Genomic DNA, 11,663 nt, shown 5'->3' with positions numbered 1-11,663 from the left:
GTCGTTTAGTTTAAATCCGACAAAATAAATAATTTACTACACTGTCAGAAATAAATACATACAACTATATCGTTCTACGAGGGAACGAGACAGAAATACATCAAAGATATAAGATAGAGAGAGACTGATGGCTCGCCTGTCACCGTTGCACGAGCGGTTGCACCCGAGTAAGGCCAACAAAACAAATACATAAATATATTTTCTACTGTCAAATTCAACATAAAAATATAAACACACATTACATTTGAATTTTTCTTTAATTTTTGTACAGAAGGAATCTATATTTTTCCTGGCTACATCAAATCCATTTACTTTATTAAATTAATCAATTTTTGGTACAAATAAGAAATTTTAGAATTCAAACAATTTATTGTTTTTGGTAGCAAAAACTATTTCTATAAAAAATGAAAATGAGGCAAAATTAATTTAGTTCCTAGATGAACTGAACATAAAATAGTTTTTGTGCTAACGGTGGGCGAGCACACGTGCGGCAACGAGCAGGCCTCGTAATGAATGGCCGTCGCTGCCGCCGTATTTCACAGAATTAACAAATGACCCGCTGTCGCTCCGCGCGCGGTGCACGATTTTTCTGCGCACCGTACCTAACGGCGTGACGTAGGTGCGGTCGGTGGCGCCGGCCCATGCCACCGAATTCTGCACAAATGCTATCGGCCTGGGTGAAAAACACTAAAATGCACTTAGTTTACTAAATTAGTTTTTGATAATTAGCATTTAGCAATTAGATTCAAATATCTTACTGATTCAGGAAACCTACTGCGAGCCATAGTTACTGTTGCTTTTACATCCAAACTAGCTGTCGCTCCCGACTCCGTCCGCGCTCAATTTAGGAAACATACTTAATAGTTAGCCTAGTGTTCTTCCAGGCTGCACTTTTACGCCAAATTTCATCGAGATCCTTAAAGCTATTTTGGAGATACCTTGAAACAAACATCCATCCATCCATCCTTCTAAACATTCACATTTATAATATTAGTATAAGTATAGTATGATTTGAAATGATCCTACTATATTTAGCTACACTATGTGATACAGAAGATAACGATGCCTCGATGTGGCCAACGATGCCTACTTCACGTCGCTATGAATGCAGGCATGCTTGTTTCACGCTGCCTGTTGACGTTACATGTGACAATGTTTACTCTATGCGTGAATTAATTTTTTTATACAACAATAGTAACCTACAAATTCAATTAATTCTTACTGGTGACACTAGAAGCATCATCAGTTTAAAAATGGAACACACGACCAGATCGCGAGTTTGCGTAAATTGCCAAATCACACTCAAAAAATGTATTCTCACCGGTCAAAGAGCTGTTTTATGCTTCAATATTCGGCATACTATAAGTTGGTAGTATTAACTTTATTATGTAAAATCAGACGTAGTAACTCAATCAGCCAGGAGCGGGTAGCGATTTCAGCGTTCATCTGCATATTTAACCGCTGAGGGCGCCCTAACGCCTTGATAATTGCTTGTGATTGTTATTGTTGCGCGATCCGAATATTGTAAAATCTAAATTGCAATGCATATAGAGTGGCGACGGTGAATAAATTCCAAGGGATCGCCGCTGTTCTCTGCGGGGAATAAACTTGCTGCCACTAAATGGGTACATTTTGATGGTATTTTGGGTACGGCGACGTTGAATGGGATTGTATGTATACTCGTTTATGATATGTGTTATAAATGCAAATCATTTGAATGACATTTAAATGAGAACTCAGGAGGGTTTTTAAAAAGTTTTTTTTATATGACGCAAGGTAAACGCATCTTTATAATACTGTGGAAATATTGTTAGGGATCAAAGCTTATTGTTAACAATCTATTGTAAACAGAACACGGCGCTAAACCGAACTACTACGACCTTATCCGACAGGTGAATAGGGAACCCGTGGGACTTAATTAGTATTATGGGACTGGAACTGAAAGCGTACAAACTCCAAATGGATCAGTCAGATGCGCTTTACTATTCGATTCTATAGCAAGGTAATATTAAAAGAAATAAGCTAATACGAATCTAATTATTTATATTTTAACAACGTACACTAATGATTAAGTATATACAATTTACAAGAGATGTCGCTACTATCGAATTACATCTCGATTTTAAGTTTTTGTTGTTCGAGATTTTTAGACTAACATTATCTTAAACTACAAACTTTGATAAATAACTAAAAATGACAAAATTGTGCATAAATGATGAAAATAATACACGGAGTTGCATCAATATTATATTAATTTCGTGTAAATTTATCAGGAAATTGTATTAAAAAGTTGATTCTAATAAACTGTTTTTGACAATGATCATTGGACTTCTATAATACAAATTCCGTCGAAATATTACAGGGTAATTGTCAATGCACTATGTAATTTACAATTTAGTCAACCCTTTTAGGGGTGTATTATTGTCAATAAGCCCAGCGTATGATGGACACGTGGCTGCTTAGTTAGCTATTGTACCTTTTGTGCAGCCCCGACGATACTAAACGATTTTACAACTCTTTTGTCCTTGTTAAAAGAAAATTGGTGAAATTACCCCTTCTTTGTAGGGTCCGTTAAATATATGTCATTACATTTTGAAAGGAAAGAACTTTTAAAAAGCATGCAGTAATAAAATATTTCCTCAATATTGCTTTTCATCGATATTTCTCTCTTTTAATACAGATGGTGTTATGACTCTTTCTTTACGCCGGAAGCTGAACGTGAAAACTTTAAAACGGTAAAAGCTTAATCATCAATAGAAGTACACATTCACTTTTTAAATACATCTTTCTCATGCAAATGTAACGGCTATGCTTTTAGTCGCATTAAAGCGATAAATGGAGTTGTAAATTATTTGCAGGCTTAAAAGCTTTTCAAAATGAATCTTTGCATTAAAAGTTTCGTATATATTGATAGCTTTGACTTCGCTCGTGTTCTCAATTCCATTTAATTTAGTTTAGTTGTTAAGTTCACATTTTCTTTTTACTACTATTGTTTCTTTACATATTAATAAAACTAGAGTGTCTGTATGTTATAGCTGATAACGAATAACCAATTTTTTAAATTGTTGTCAGTATGTCTGTCCACAAGCCCGCCCACCTTTGTTTCGGGTAATCTCCAGTACGGCTGAACATTTCTACGGGTCTTGGACGGAAGCTACCTGATGCATCCGGCATGTTATAAGCTATCTTTTTTTAATTGTGCACCGCCGAAGTCGCGGGCGACCGCTAGTTTGATACAATTTTATATCAATAACTTTTGCATGTCACATTTGTAGCATCCTGTAAACTAGAAGTAGGAAGGAAGTCGCTTCACTTTTGCTGACTCATTTCAAAACGAAATAAAGTTAGTAAGGAGAGCCAAATTTAATTTAACAGCGGGGCTAATTAGAATGCGCATATCGTTGGCATATTCAAGTGATGTGGAGGATTGGGAAAGTTCCCGCGATATTTCCACGAGTGAAGTTTGCTCGTTTCCTCTGACTCTGCTTTGTTTTGCGACACGTTTGGGATCCGCTCTATTTCTGAATTTGTATATTTTAATTTTAAATACCAACGGAAACTGTGTTACTGGTTAGCGGAAATGTTTGTTATCGTTGTTGTAAATTACAAAAATATTTACATACATCACTAAAGTGCAAAATATTGCTGCAATGTTTACATGTTGTTTTAAATTTACATGCGCAAACATTCTGAAATGGGAAAAAATCTTCTTTACGTGTCGTAGCCTAAGCTAGTGGCAAGCGTCCCGCATCTGCCCGGTCGCGCGGGGCAGGGTAGGGTATGCAAAGAATAGATGGAGTAGACACGATAATGTACCCTGTCCCGGGCGGCGCTTTGACGGGCGAATCAAATAAGTCGTCGGTAGAGAGAATAGTAATAAAATTGAATTGCGCGCCTGCCCAGATGTAGCTACGGATTTATCGCGATGGTAGGGCAGTGGTGCACTAAGTGATTTTATTTAAGTACCATGTTTACTTTATCGTCAAAAGATATATTATTGCACATGCTTAGATATTTGCGATATCATTATAAAGATATTTTTTATATTTAATCTGCCACTAGGGTTCGCCGAAATAGCGAAACGATCGCTACTCATAGACATTAGCAAGTATAGATGCGTTGCTTACCTTTAATTGACAAAAGGAAAGAGGCATAAAGAGAGAATATTTTTCCTCCCAATGCGTCCACTCCTCTATCAAATTGAATTCTCCTTCCCATCGTAAGAAAAGGGTGTGTAGATACTTTAGCGGAATCTCTTCCACTTAACATATTTTCTTTATAGCTAATTCTTTATTTGCTGTTATATTAACATTCTCTGCTTGTTTGTTTATGTTGTTTTACATTAAAGTATCTTAAGTATGATTTGGTTTGAAAATTATTTTGCAAATTATAATTTTAATCCCTCGCGCGTGGTGTACCTCAATCTTTATGAAAGTCTCCGCGCGCTCGCTTACACATTCGTCGAACTGCATCCAATATGTTTCCGAGAATATTGTCTTTAACAGCTCCATTATACCGACGATAGATTGTGTGGAAACCTCCGCCTCAGCCCGCGCCTCTTCCACAGCCACCGCCTCAGCATATATTGCCGCGTAAGAAAATCTTTATCTTCATGTTGCATGAATATATTGTTTGCTTTTGGGACGGGAATTCTTCTATCTTATTGAGAATCGCTTTGTTCGCTACGTTCTTACGTTTTCATTAAGTCTGCCTTTTTTTTAGGTTATATTTTTCGAAAATTATCAGCTGGAGGTACATATTTCGATTGCGATTGTAGAATATATTTTTGACTTTTATTCAAATAACTTTGCCGTACGTTTAATTTGCTAAAAACAATGGTCCTACAAAAAAGAAAATGCATGTGAATAGCAAAAATCTTTCTATATTAGATGAGCCAACAATCTCTGTATATTATATAATAACCAAACACGCAAAAAACCTACTAAGTAACCCTTTAAGTGTAAAACAATAAAGCAAGTCCGCGTATAAACTACATCCAGCAGCGTTTCATCAGAAAACCTCGTCACCATGTAATTGAATGAATATTCAGGCATCTTAATCAATAGCAGCATTACTAGGACCTCCATCGGCCTGTGAAATTGGACTCCATCAGAGAGGGACAGCAACATCAGAAGATGATAAGAGTGAAGAAGATGAAGGGAGCGACGCGCGCTTTTATAAATCATTTTTCCTGGCACGACGCTGCTTTGCTTTAGGTTCTTTGCACACTGAAAATATTATTCTAAGAAATTATTTACTTTGTAAAGAGTTTAAAGTTGTTTCGAATTAAGCTGCGGTAGTAACTGGATTAATTATTTTAAATTTTACCACTGTGTAATTTCTCCAAAAAATATACTTTTGTTACTTTTACCGTGTATATAGATAGTTATATATGTTTGTGAAAAAAATACTTAGCAGTAAGTTTTGTGGTTATGAATGAATTTAAATTCTAAATGGTTTCATTTTAAGTGTGTAAACAGCCTTAGTTGGTAAAACGCTGAATAGTGATTATTTCTCTTTGCGTTTAGTTAATCAATTATTGTAATATTGTTGGCGGAGACGTGTGCACGTTTTGTGCTGCTGCTGCTCACTCGCTTTTCACGTAACGAAGCAGCGCACAATGTTTGTTGTAGGGCTTAGCGTTTATAAAAACCTTACATTTTGTTTATTATGCAAAAAATCCTCTTTGGTTAGATAAATTATTTTAGTTACGATAAAAAACTGAAACCTTACTATTTTTTGAGTTCAATCTCCGTGCTTTTTATTAGTAAATGTGCTTTAAACGAAACTCTTGAACAACACAGACTGGTGTATGTATATTCAAAATTATAATAGCAAAAGATAGAGTCAATTAGAGCGTGCTAGCTTTCCTTAACGGGAAGTTATTTGAATTTGGAATGCTAGATGGCGACAGAATTGAGTCAGAAGTCAGGGGTCAGGGGGCCAGCAATCAATCGGGCCATCCAATCAATCCTACCTCGTGTATCTGAGCCAGAAAAAAGCAAAGAAAGCTCGCAGATAACCCAGTCGTTGGTCGCTAATAAGTTTGCTCGCTCTTGCATGGCGAAACGGAATGGACCAATTCGCTCTCTTAAATTTCCCAATCGGTAGATCGAAAAGCGACTTTTTCCACATTTTTTTACGACTTTTATCTGCTCCAGTTTCCCTGAAATGGGACAGCCTGATGAAGGATTGATAACTTTTACGCGTCTTCTTCGGAGTTTACTCGGCTCGTGATTTTAAAGTAGATTTAGGTCGATACACCAGAAATTTAAAATGCATAATACTTTTAAATTTTCTACCAATTATCAATTACATTTGTGACAAAGCAAATTAAAACATTTTGTGATCACTGACTCAAAAAGACTAGCAAATTTTTATTTTATTTTAATTCCGTTCGAAAGCAGATTCTAAAATAACATAAAATAGAGTGGTCGTAGCTTGTGACAATAAGTGGAATCCTCTTACTGGAGTCGCAACTCATTGATATACTGCAGCAATAGCACGCTCTGAACATTATCGCTCAGTCGCTGTCCCTGTCCGGCTGCTATTTGAATTTCAATACACAGAAGTAGTCGCACAACTCTGCTTAGACCCGACGTAGACGACGACGACTTGTTCCCTCGGATTTGCTCCTACAGATTTACTTTAATATATTCATTATTCCGCTCACCTGTGCTTGTATTTCTGTCAATCTGCAACCAGATAATTGTATGTAAATTTATATAAAAGCAATGTCAAAACTATTATAATACAAGATCTTCAAATGAGAATCTGATATCAATCATTTTTGTACTCAATTCGTGATATCTGGGGTGTTTACACATATTGGAAATGTGGATGTTTGGATGTTTGGATGGATGGATGTTTGCTAGAAGCTATCTCCAGAACAGTTGCATGTTTCTGAATTTGGCATAATGTAGATCTAACCTGGAAGAACACATAGGTTACTATTTTTTTTTTAATTACGTGCGGACTTAGTCGCGGCCGTCAGCTAATTATATGATATAGCTAAAATTAATTGTGTTTTGTTTCATAGATTGTGTTATAAAGTAATTATTGTCGAAAATACTAGTAATTTTAATTTAAAATACATGTGTTAACAAATATTTTAACACTATTAGTGTAATGACTGTAATAATATCTAATGACAGACCTAAGCTAATGTGGCAGAGGATAATTTTAGGGGCTTATAGAATCTAACGTATAATTTATTCAACATCGCACCTCATTTGGACGCTCAATGGCCAGTTAGGTATCGGCGTGGCAGCAATTTACATATTTAGGGGCTCAATAGTGATCCCTGCGGGAGGCTCGCTCTGAGCTGCGCCTCACTCGATACACGAATCAATGATTTGTTGATTGCTACCGGACTCGATTCAATATGTGTTGCGCTCAAATGATACCGTTTATAATCATTTTGACACATTTTGTTCATCATTTATTATATTGATTTTATATCGATTTTATTCTAGTATCTTTAAAATTTCACTATCGTTTGTTTTAACCTAATAACTAATTTAGATATAAAGAATGATAAACATATTAAATAAAACACCCTGTAATATATTATAAATTCGTCAATGTTTTACTTCAGAAGACATTGCATCTTATAACATCGGAGATAGGAAGGAAGTTAAGCTTGCCTGGTGGTGAAAAGTTTTTTTCTATCGCTTTATGGTGATTTGTAATAAATTCATGAACTGGCAACTGTTTGAACAATTGTAGCAATAAATCTCCGTCTGTATAATTTGCAAATATATTCAACTTTTAGCATATCTTAAATAGACTTTTTAAAAGCTTTTTCCAGTTAATATTTAACGAGCAACAAAAATCCATTTCTTATTCATAATGTAAACAGAGTTGGGTGCGGAGTGAGGCGGGAAGCGGATTGACTTTTTGTTTTATTGCAACTAAAACTTTGTCATCACTTTGAGTTATATTCAGAGTTAATTATGATTGGTGAGACAATTCTAATGAACTTGTTCCCCATCCAGCTAGAGATATATAAAAATATAGAATAAATAGCAACTTTTGTTTTTTAGGGTTCCGTACCTCATAGGAAAAAAACGGAACCCTTATAGGACCACGTTATTGTCCGTCTATCTGTTTATCAAAGCGTTTTTTTCATTAGTTTATGTACCGAAAATAACTGTTTATGTGATTTGTAAGAAAAAAAATTTGATCCAAAATTTTTCGACTTGTATCAAAAATTAGTCAAACGTGAAATAAATGAACCTTATGGCTTATGAAAGAAAATGTTTCGTTCATCAGATGTTCGTTTCCACAATTGATACAGAAGTTCCCTTTGGCAGATGTAAGGTTAATTGCAAAACGACTTATTTTGTGAAATAAGAGCAATGTGCAAGACATACTCGTTTGAGAACTGACGATATCTATAACACATGTTAAAAAAATTAGAAAAATTTCAAATTTAAAAAAAAATCGATTTAATTCTTATAAAAAACAAACTGTATTATCAAAGTTCTAGTCTAGACTTTTGTCTAATTTATGACTCTTTGTTATGCTCTAGAAAGGAGTATGGATGGAAGGATGTATTAAAATATGTATTACAAAATTGTCATTGGCTTACGATATAATTTTATTAATAAGAGTTATAACTCTAATCTGAGAAAAAAGATTTCACGCACCAGGAGGCTGAGGATTACTCTACATAATGTTATCATTCAATAATGGTAACTGACAAATTGTACCTGTTACAAATACGAAATAAAGACGATATATCAATTAATCAATTTAATGTCTTAAGAAAACAGCATAATAAAACATTACTGTGATAAAAAATTTAACATGTAATCATTAAACGGCAAATTAGGTACCTAGAACATTACTTTTTCCTTCATTGTCTCTTTAAAACTATTGTTATCTATATGACGTGATAATTACAGTATTTAGAAGTTAATCTAGCATTTGAAACATATATATTCATAGGTAGGCATATGAAGCTTACCAGAGGGCTACACGCACAGTATCCCATAGAGTGGGCGTTTCATTAGTGCAATGGCCATTATTTCCGCGCGATAGACTTTTATTTTTATTATTATTAGCGTAAGCTAATGATTTTATGTAGTTCCGTTCAGGTGGACATTCAGACATTATCATAGTGTACACACGACACGATACACCAATATCAATAGTTCCAGTAATATATTTAAAAATAAATTGCATTAAAATTAATTTAAATTTTCGTGAGACATTTTTAATATTTAGTTAATGAAAATAACACGATATATTAAAATAATTATACAATAATAAATTGATGTGTATTATTTTTAAAACAATCGATGTTATTCACCACAAAAATAATAATTCATAATTTTTTAATTACAATGATATACACCAAACTTTGTACGAGAGTGTAGCAGCTTTTTTGTAAAGTTTATTGATTAGTTAGTTTTATATTAAACTAGCTGTCGTCCGCGTGGATATATAAAAGCTTAATTAGTGTAGCCCACCCATCCATCGATCCACATCACATCCATCTAAACATTCGCATTTATAATATTACTAAGTTAAATAGAAAGCAACTCTTCAAGGCAAAAATACGAATAAAAAATGAATAAATAGTATCCTATGTACGTCTCCTGGCTCTAAGATACCTCCTCACTAACTTTCAGCCATATCAGTAAAGCCGTTCTTGAGTTATAAATAGTGTAACTAACACGAGTTTCTTTTATATATATGAGTATAATATATATAGGTTTAATATAGGTTTAACGAGGCGGCTGCAAGTGACTATCAAAGCGATTGCGACTCGATAATTCCCTACAATTCCGCCGCACAATCACACTTCATGCCGTCGTATAACAGCTTATCCTATCGCAAATGTATAAGTCAATTATGCCTTAAATATTATTAAATACTTAGTTCTAATAAATATTAAATTGAAGTGAGTTTCTGACAAAAAATATTCTACATGTGTACTGGAGATAAATGATAAATAAAGATGTTTAATAACCGTGTATCAATTTTTTCACTTCTGAATACATAACGAACACATATAGTAATATAGTAAATATGTGCTTAATAGTATATAGCTTAACAAGTCTTAACAAGTCACTAATAATTTGTATTCTTTTTAATTCGTATCTTACTCACGGAATATATTAGTTAAAACCAAGCTACGTATCTACAGTAGACGATCCGATGTGTAAGAGAGTCAAATGCGCTTGATTATTATGTAAATTGTTCGCAGATAAGCCTCTCAAACTCACCGGCGGCGTTCATGGTTCCAGTTGGTAATTACCGACTTCAACTTTTGAATTTTTTTACATAGAAGAAATTACCGATAGTGTAAATTTATTTTAGAACGTTAAAAAGCCAGTTGTAAAAAAATATCTCACTTTTACTTTTACGTAATCTTTAAAATACAATAACAAAAAGCAGATGAAATGTTTAATAGAGTAGCTAACGTATTTGCTGCCTCATGTAATCTTCGATAGAATATTGTAGAGTCGCTAGTCAAGCGAAAAGATACGTCTAAGGAATGCCCAAAGCAACCGGGGGACAGCTAAGCCGCTTTGGATGCGAAATTGATTTATTATGTCAGATAGTTGACTGGGCAACGGCAATATAAAGATGCAATAGAAAATGTACAGGCCAATTTTATTTAAAAGCCACCCAATGACAATCTAGTTAGGTGAAATATTTTTTTTGGCATTTTTATAGTAATTTATAAAATAGCTTTGGACCACAAATAAAATTCTTCTATTTAAACCAAGTTATTTTGCATTTCCTGATACCGACAATAATTTTACTAATAGCGGTAAAACTAACAAAAAATCTCTCCTTTAAATGGTCGGGTTACATTGAAATGCACTCAAAACAAAACGTATAACGTTTAAAAGAAAGCGGATATATTTAAGAGTTAATGCAACCGCACGGATAAAGTGGTACATCGGGCGAAAAGATACCCGGTGCCCACCGCCCGGTGCCCGTTACCCGCGCCCGGTGCCCGCCGCCCCCTGCCCGCCGGCCGCTGCCTGCGAATCCAAATCGAAGAACGTCTGAGCTTCTTTTAATGCGAATAGCTTTATTGTAGGATATTGCGGTTTAGTGCAGCGCCGGTCCCGATTGATAATAAGTAATTCCCAAAAAAAATGCAAATAAACCTTTAATGTAATAGTAAAAGCAGGTCCTTACTAAACAAACAGTATTTACAAGATGAATTTGAAAAAAAAAATTGCATAAAATTGTTTAAAGGATTTTTATATCGTACTTTTCAGAATTTAACACATATTTTTCTTTCAATAGGAAAAAATTTGCAAAGCCACGTTCCGTTTGTAATTGCAGGTGAGGAATGGCGGACGGAAATGGCGTCAACACCCAATATCCGGTCGCGCGGGAGAGTGCAACCTTTGGAAAATTATTCATTTGTATTCTATGAAAAATGTAATTTATTTGTGTCCGCCTCTTCAGCTACGACCAACTTAATTTCCGTACACACATAGCGCCTTAAGGCCGCCGTACACGGACTGCTTTAAACCGTTGGTACCAGCAGCTTCAAGCGAATAGACAGACCATAGTTAGCATGTTGCAGCATTCATGCGTACACCGCTTGAAAGATTTAACTCTGCCTTTTAAAATAATAACACTTTTACGGATAAAGCTCTTTGTCTAAGTTTACTAGCTAAAATAAAACA

The sequence above is a fragment of the Papilio xuthus genome, unplaced genomic scaffold (assembly GCF_000836235.2).
Source record: "Papilio xuthus unplaced genomic scaffold, Pxut_1.1 DF826115.1, whole genome shotgun sequence".
In the NCBI taxonomy this organism is placed as follows: Eukaryota; Metazoa; Arthropoda; class Insecta; order Lepidoptera; family Papilionidae; genus Papilio; species Papilio xuthus.
This window is presented reverse-complemented; position numbering follows the sequence as displayed.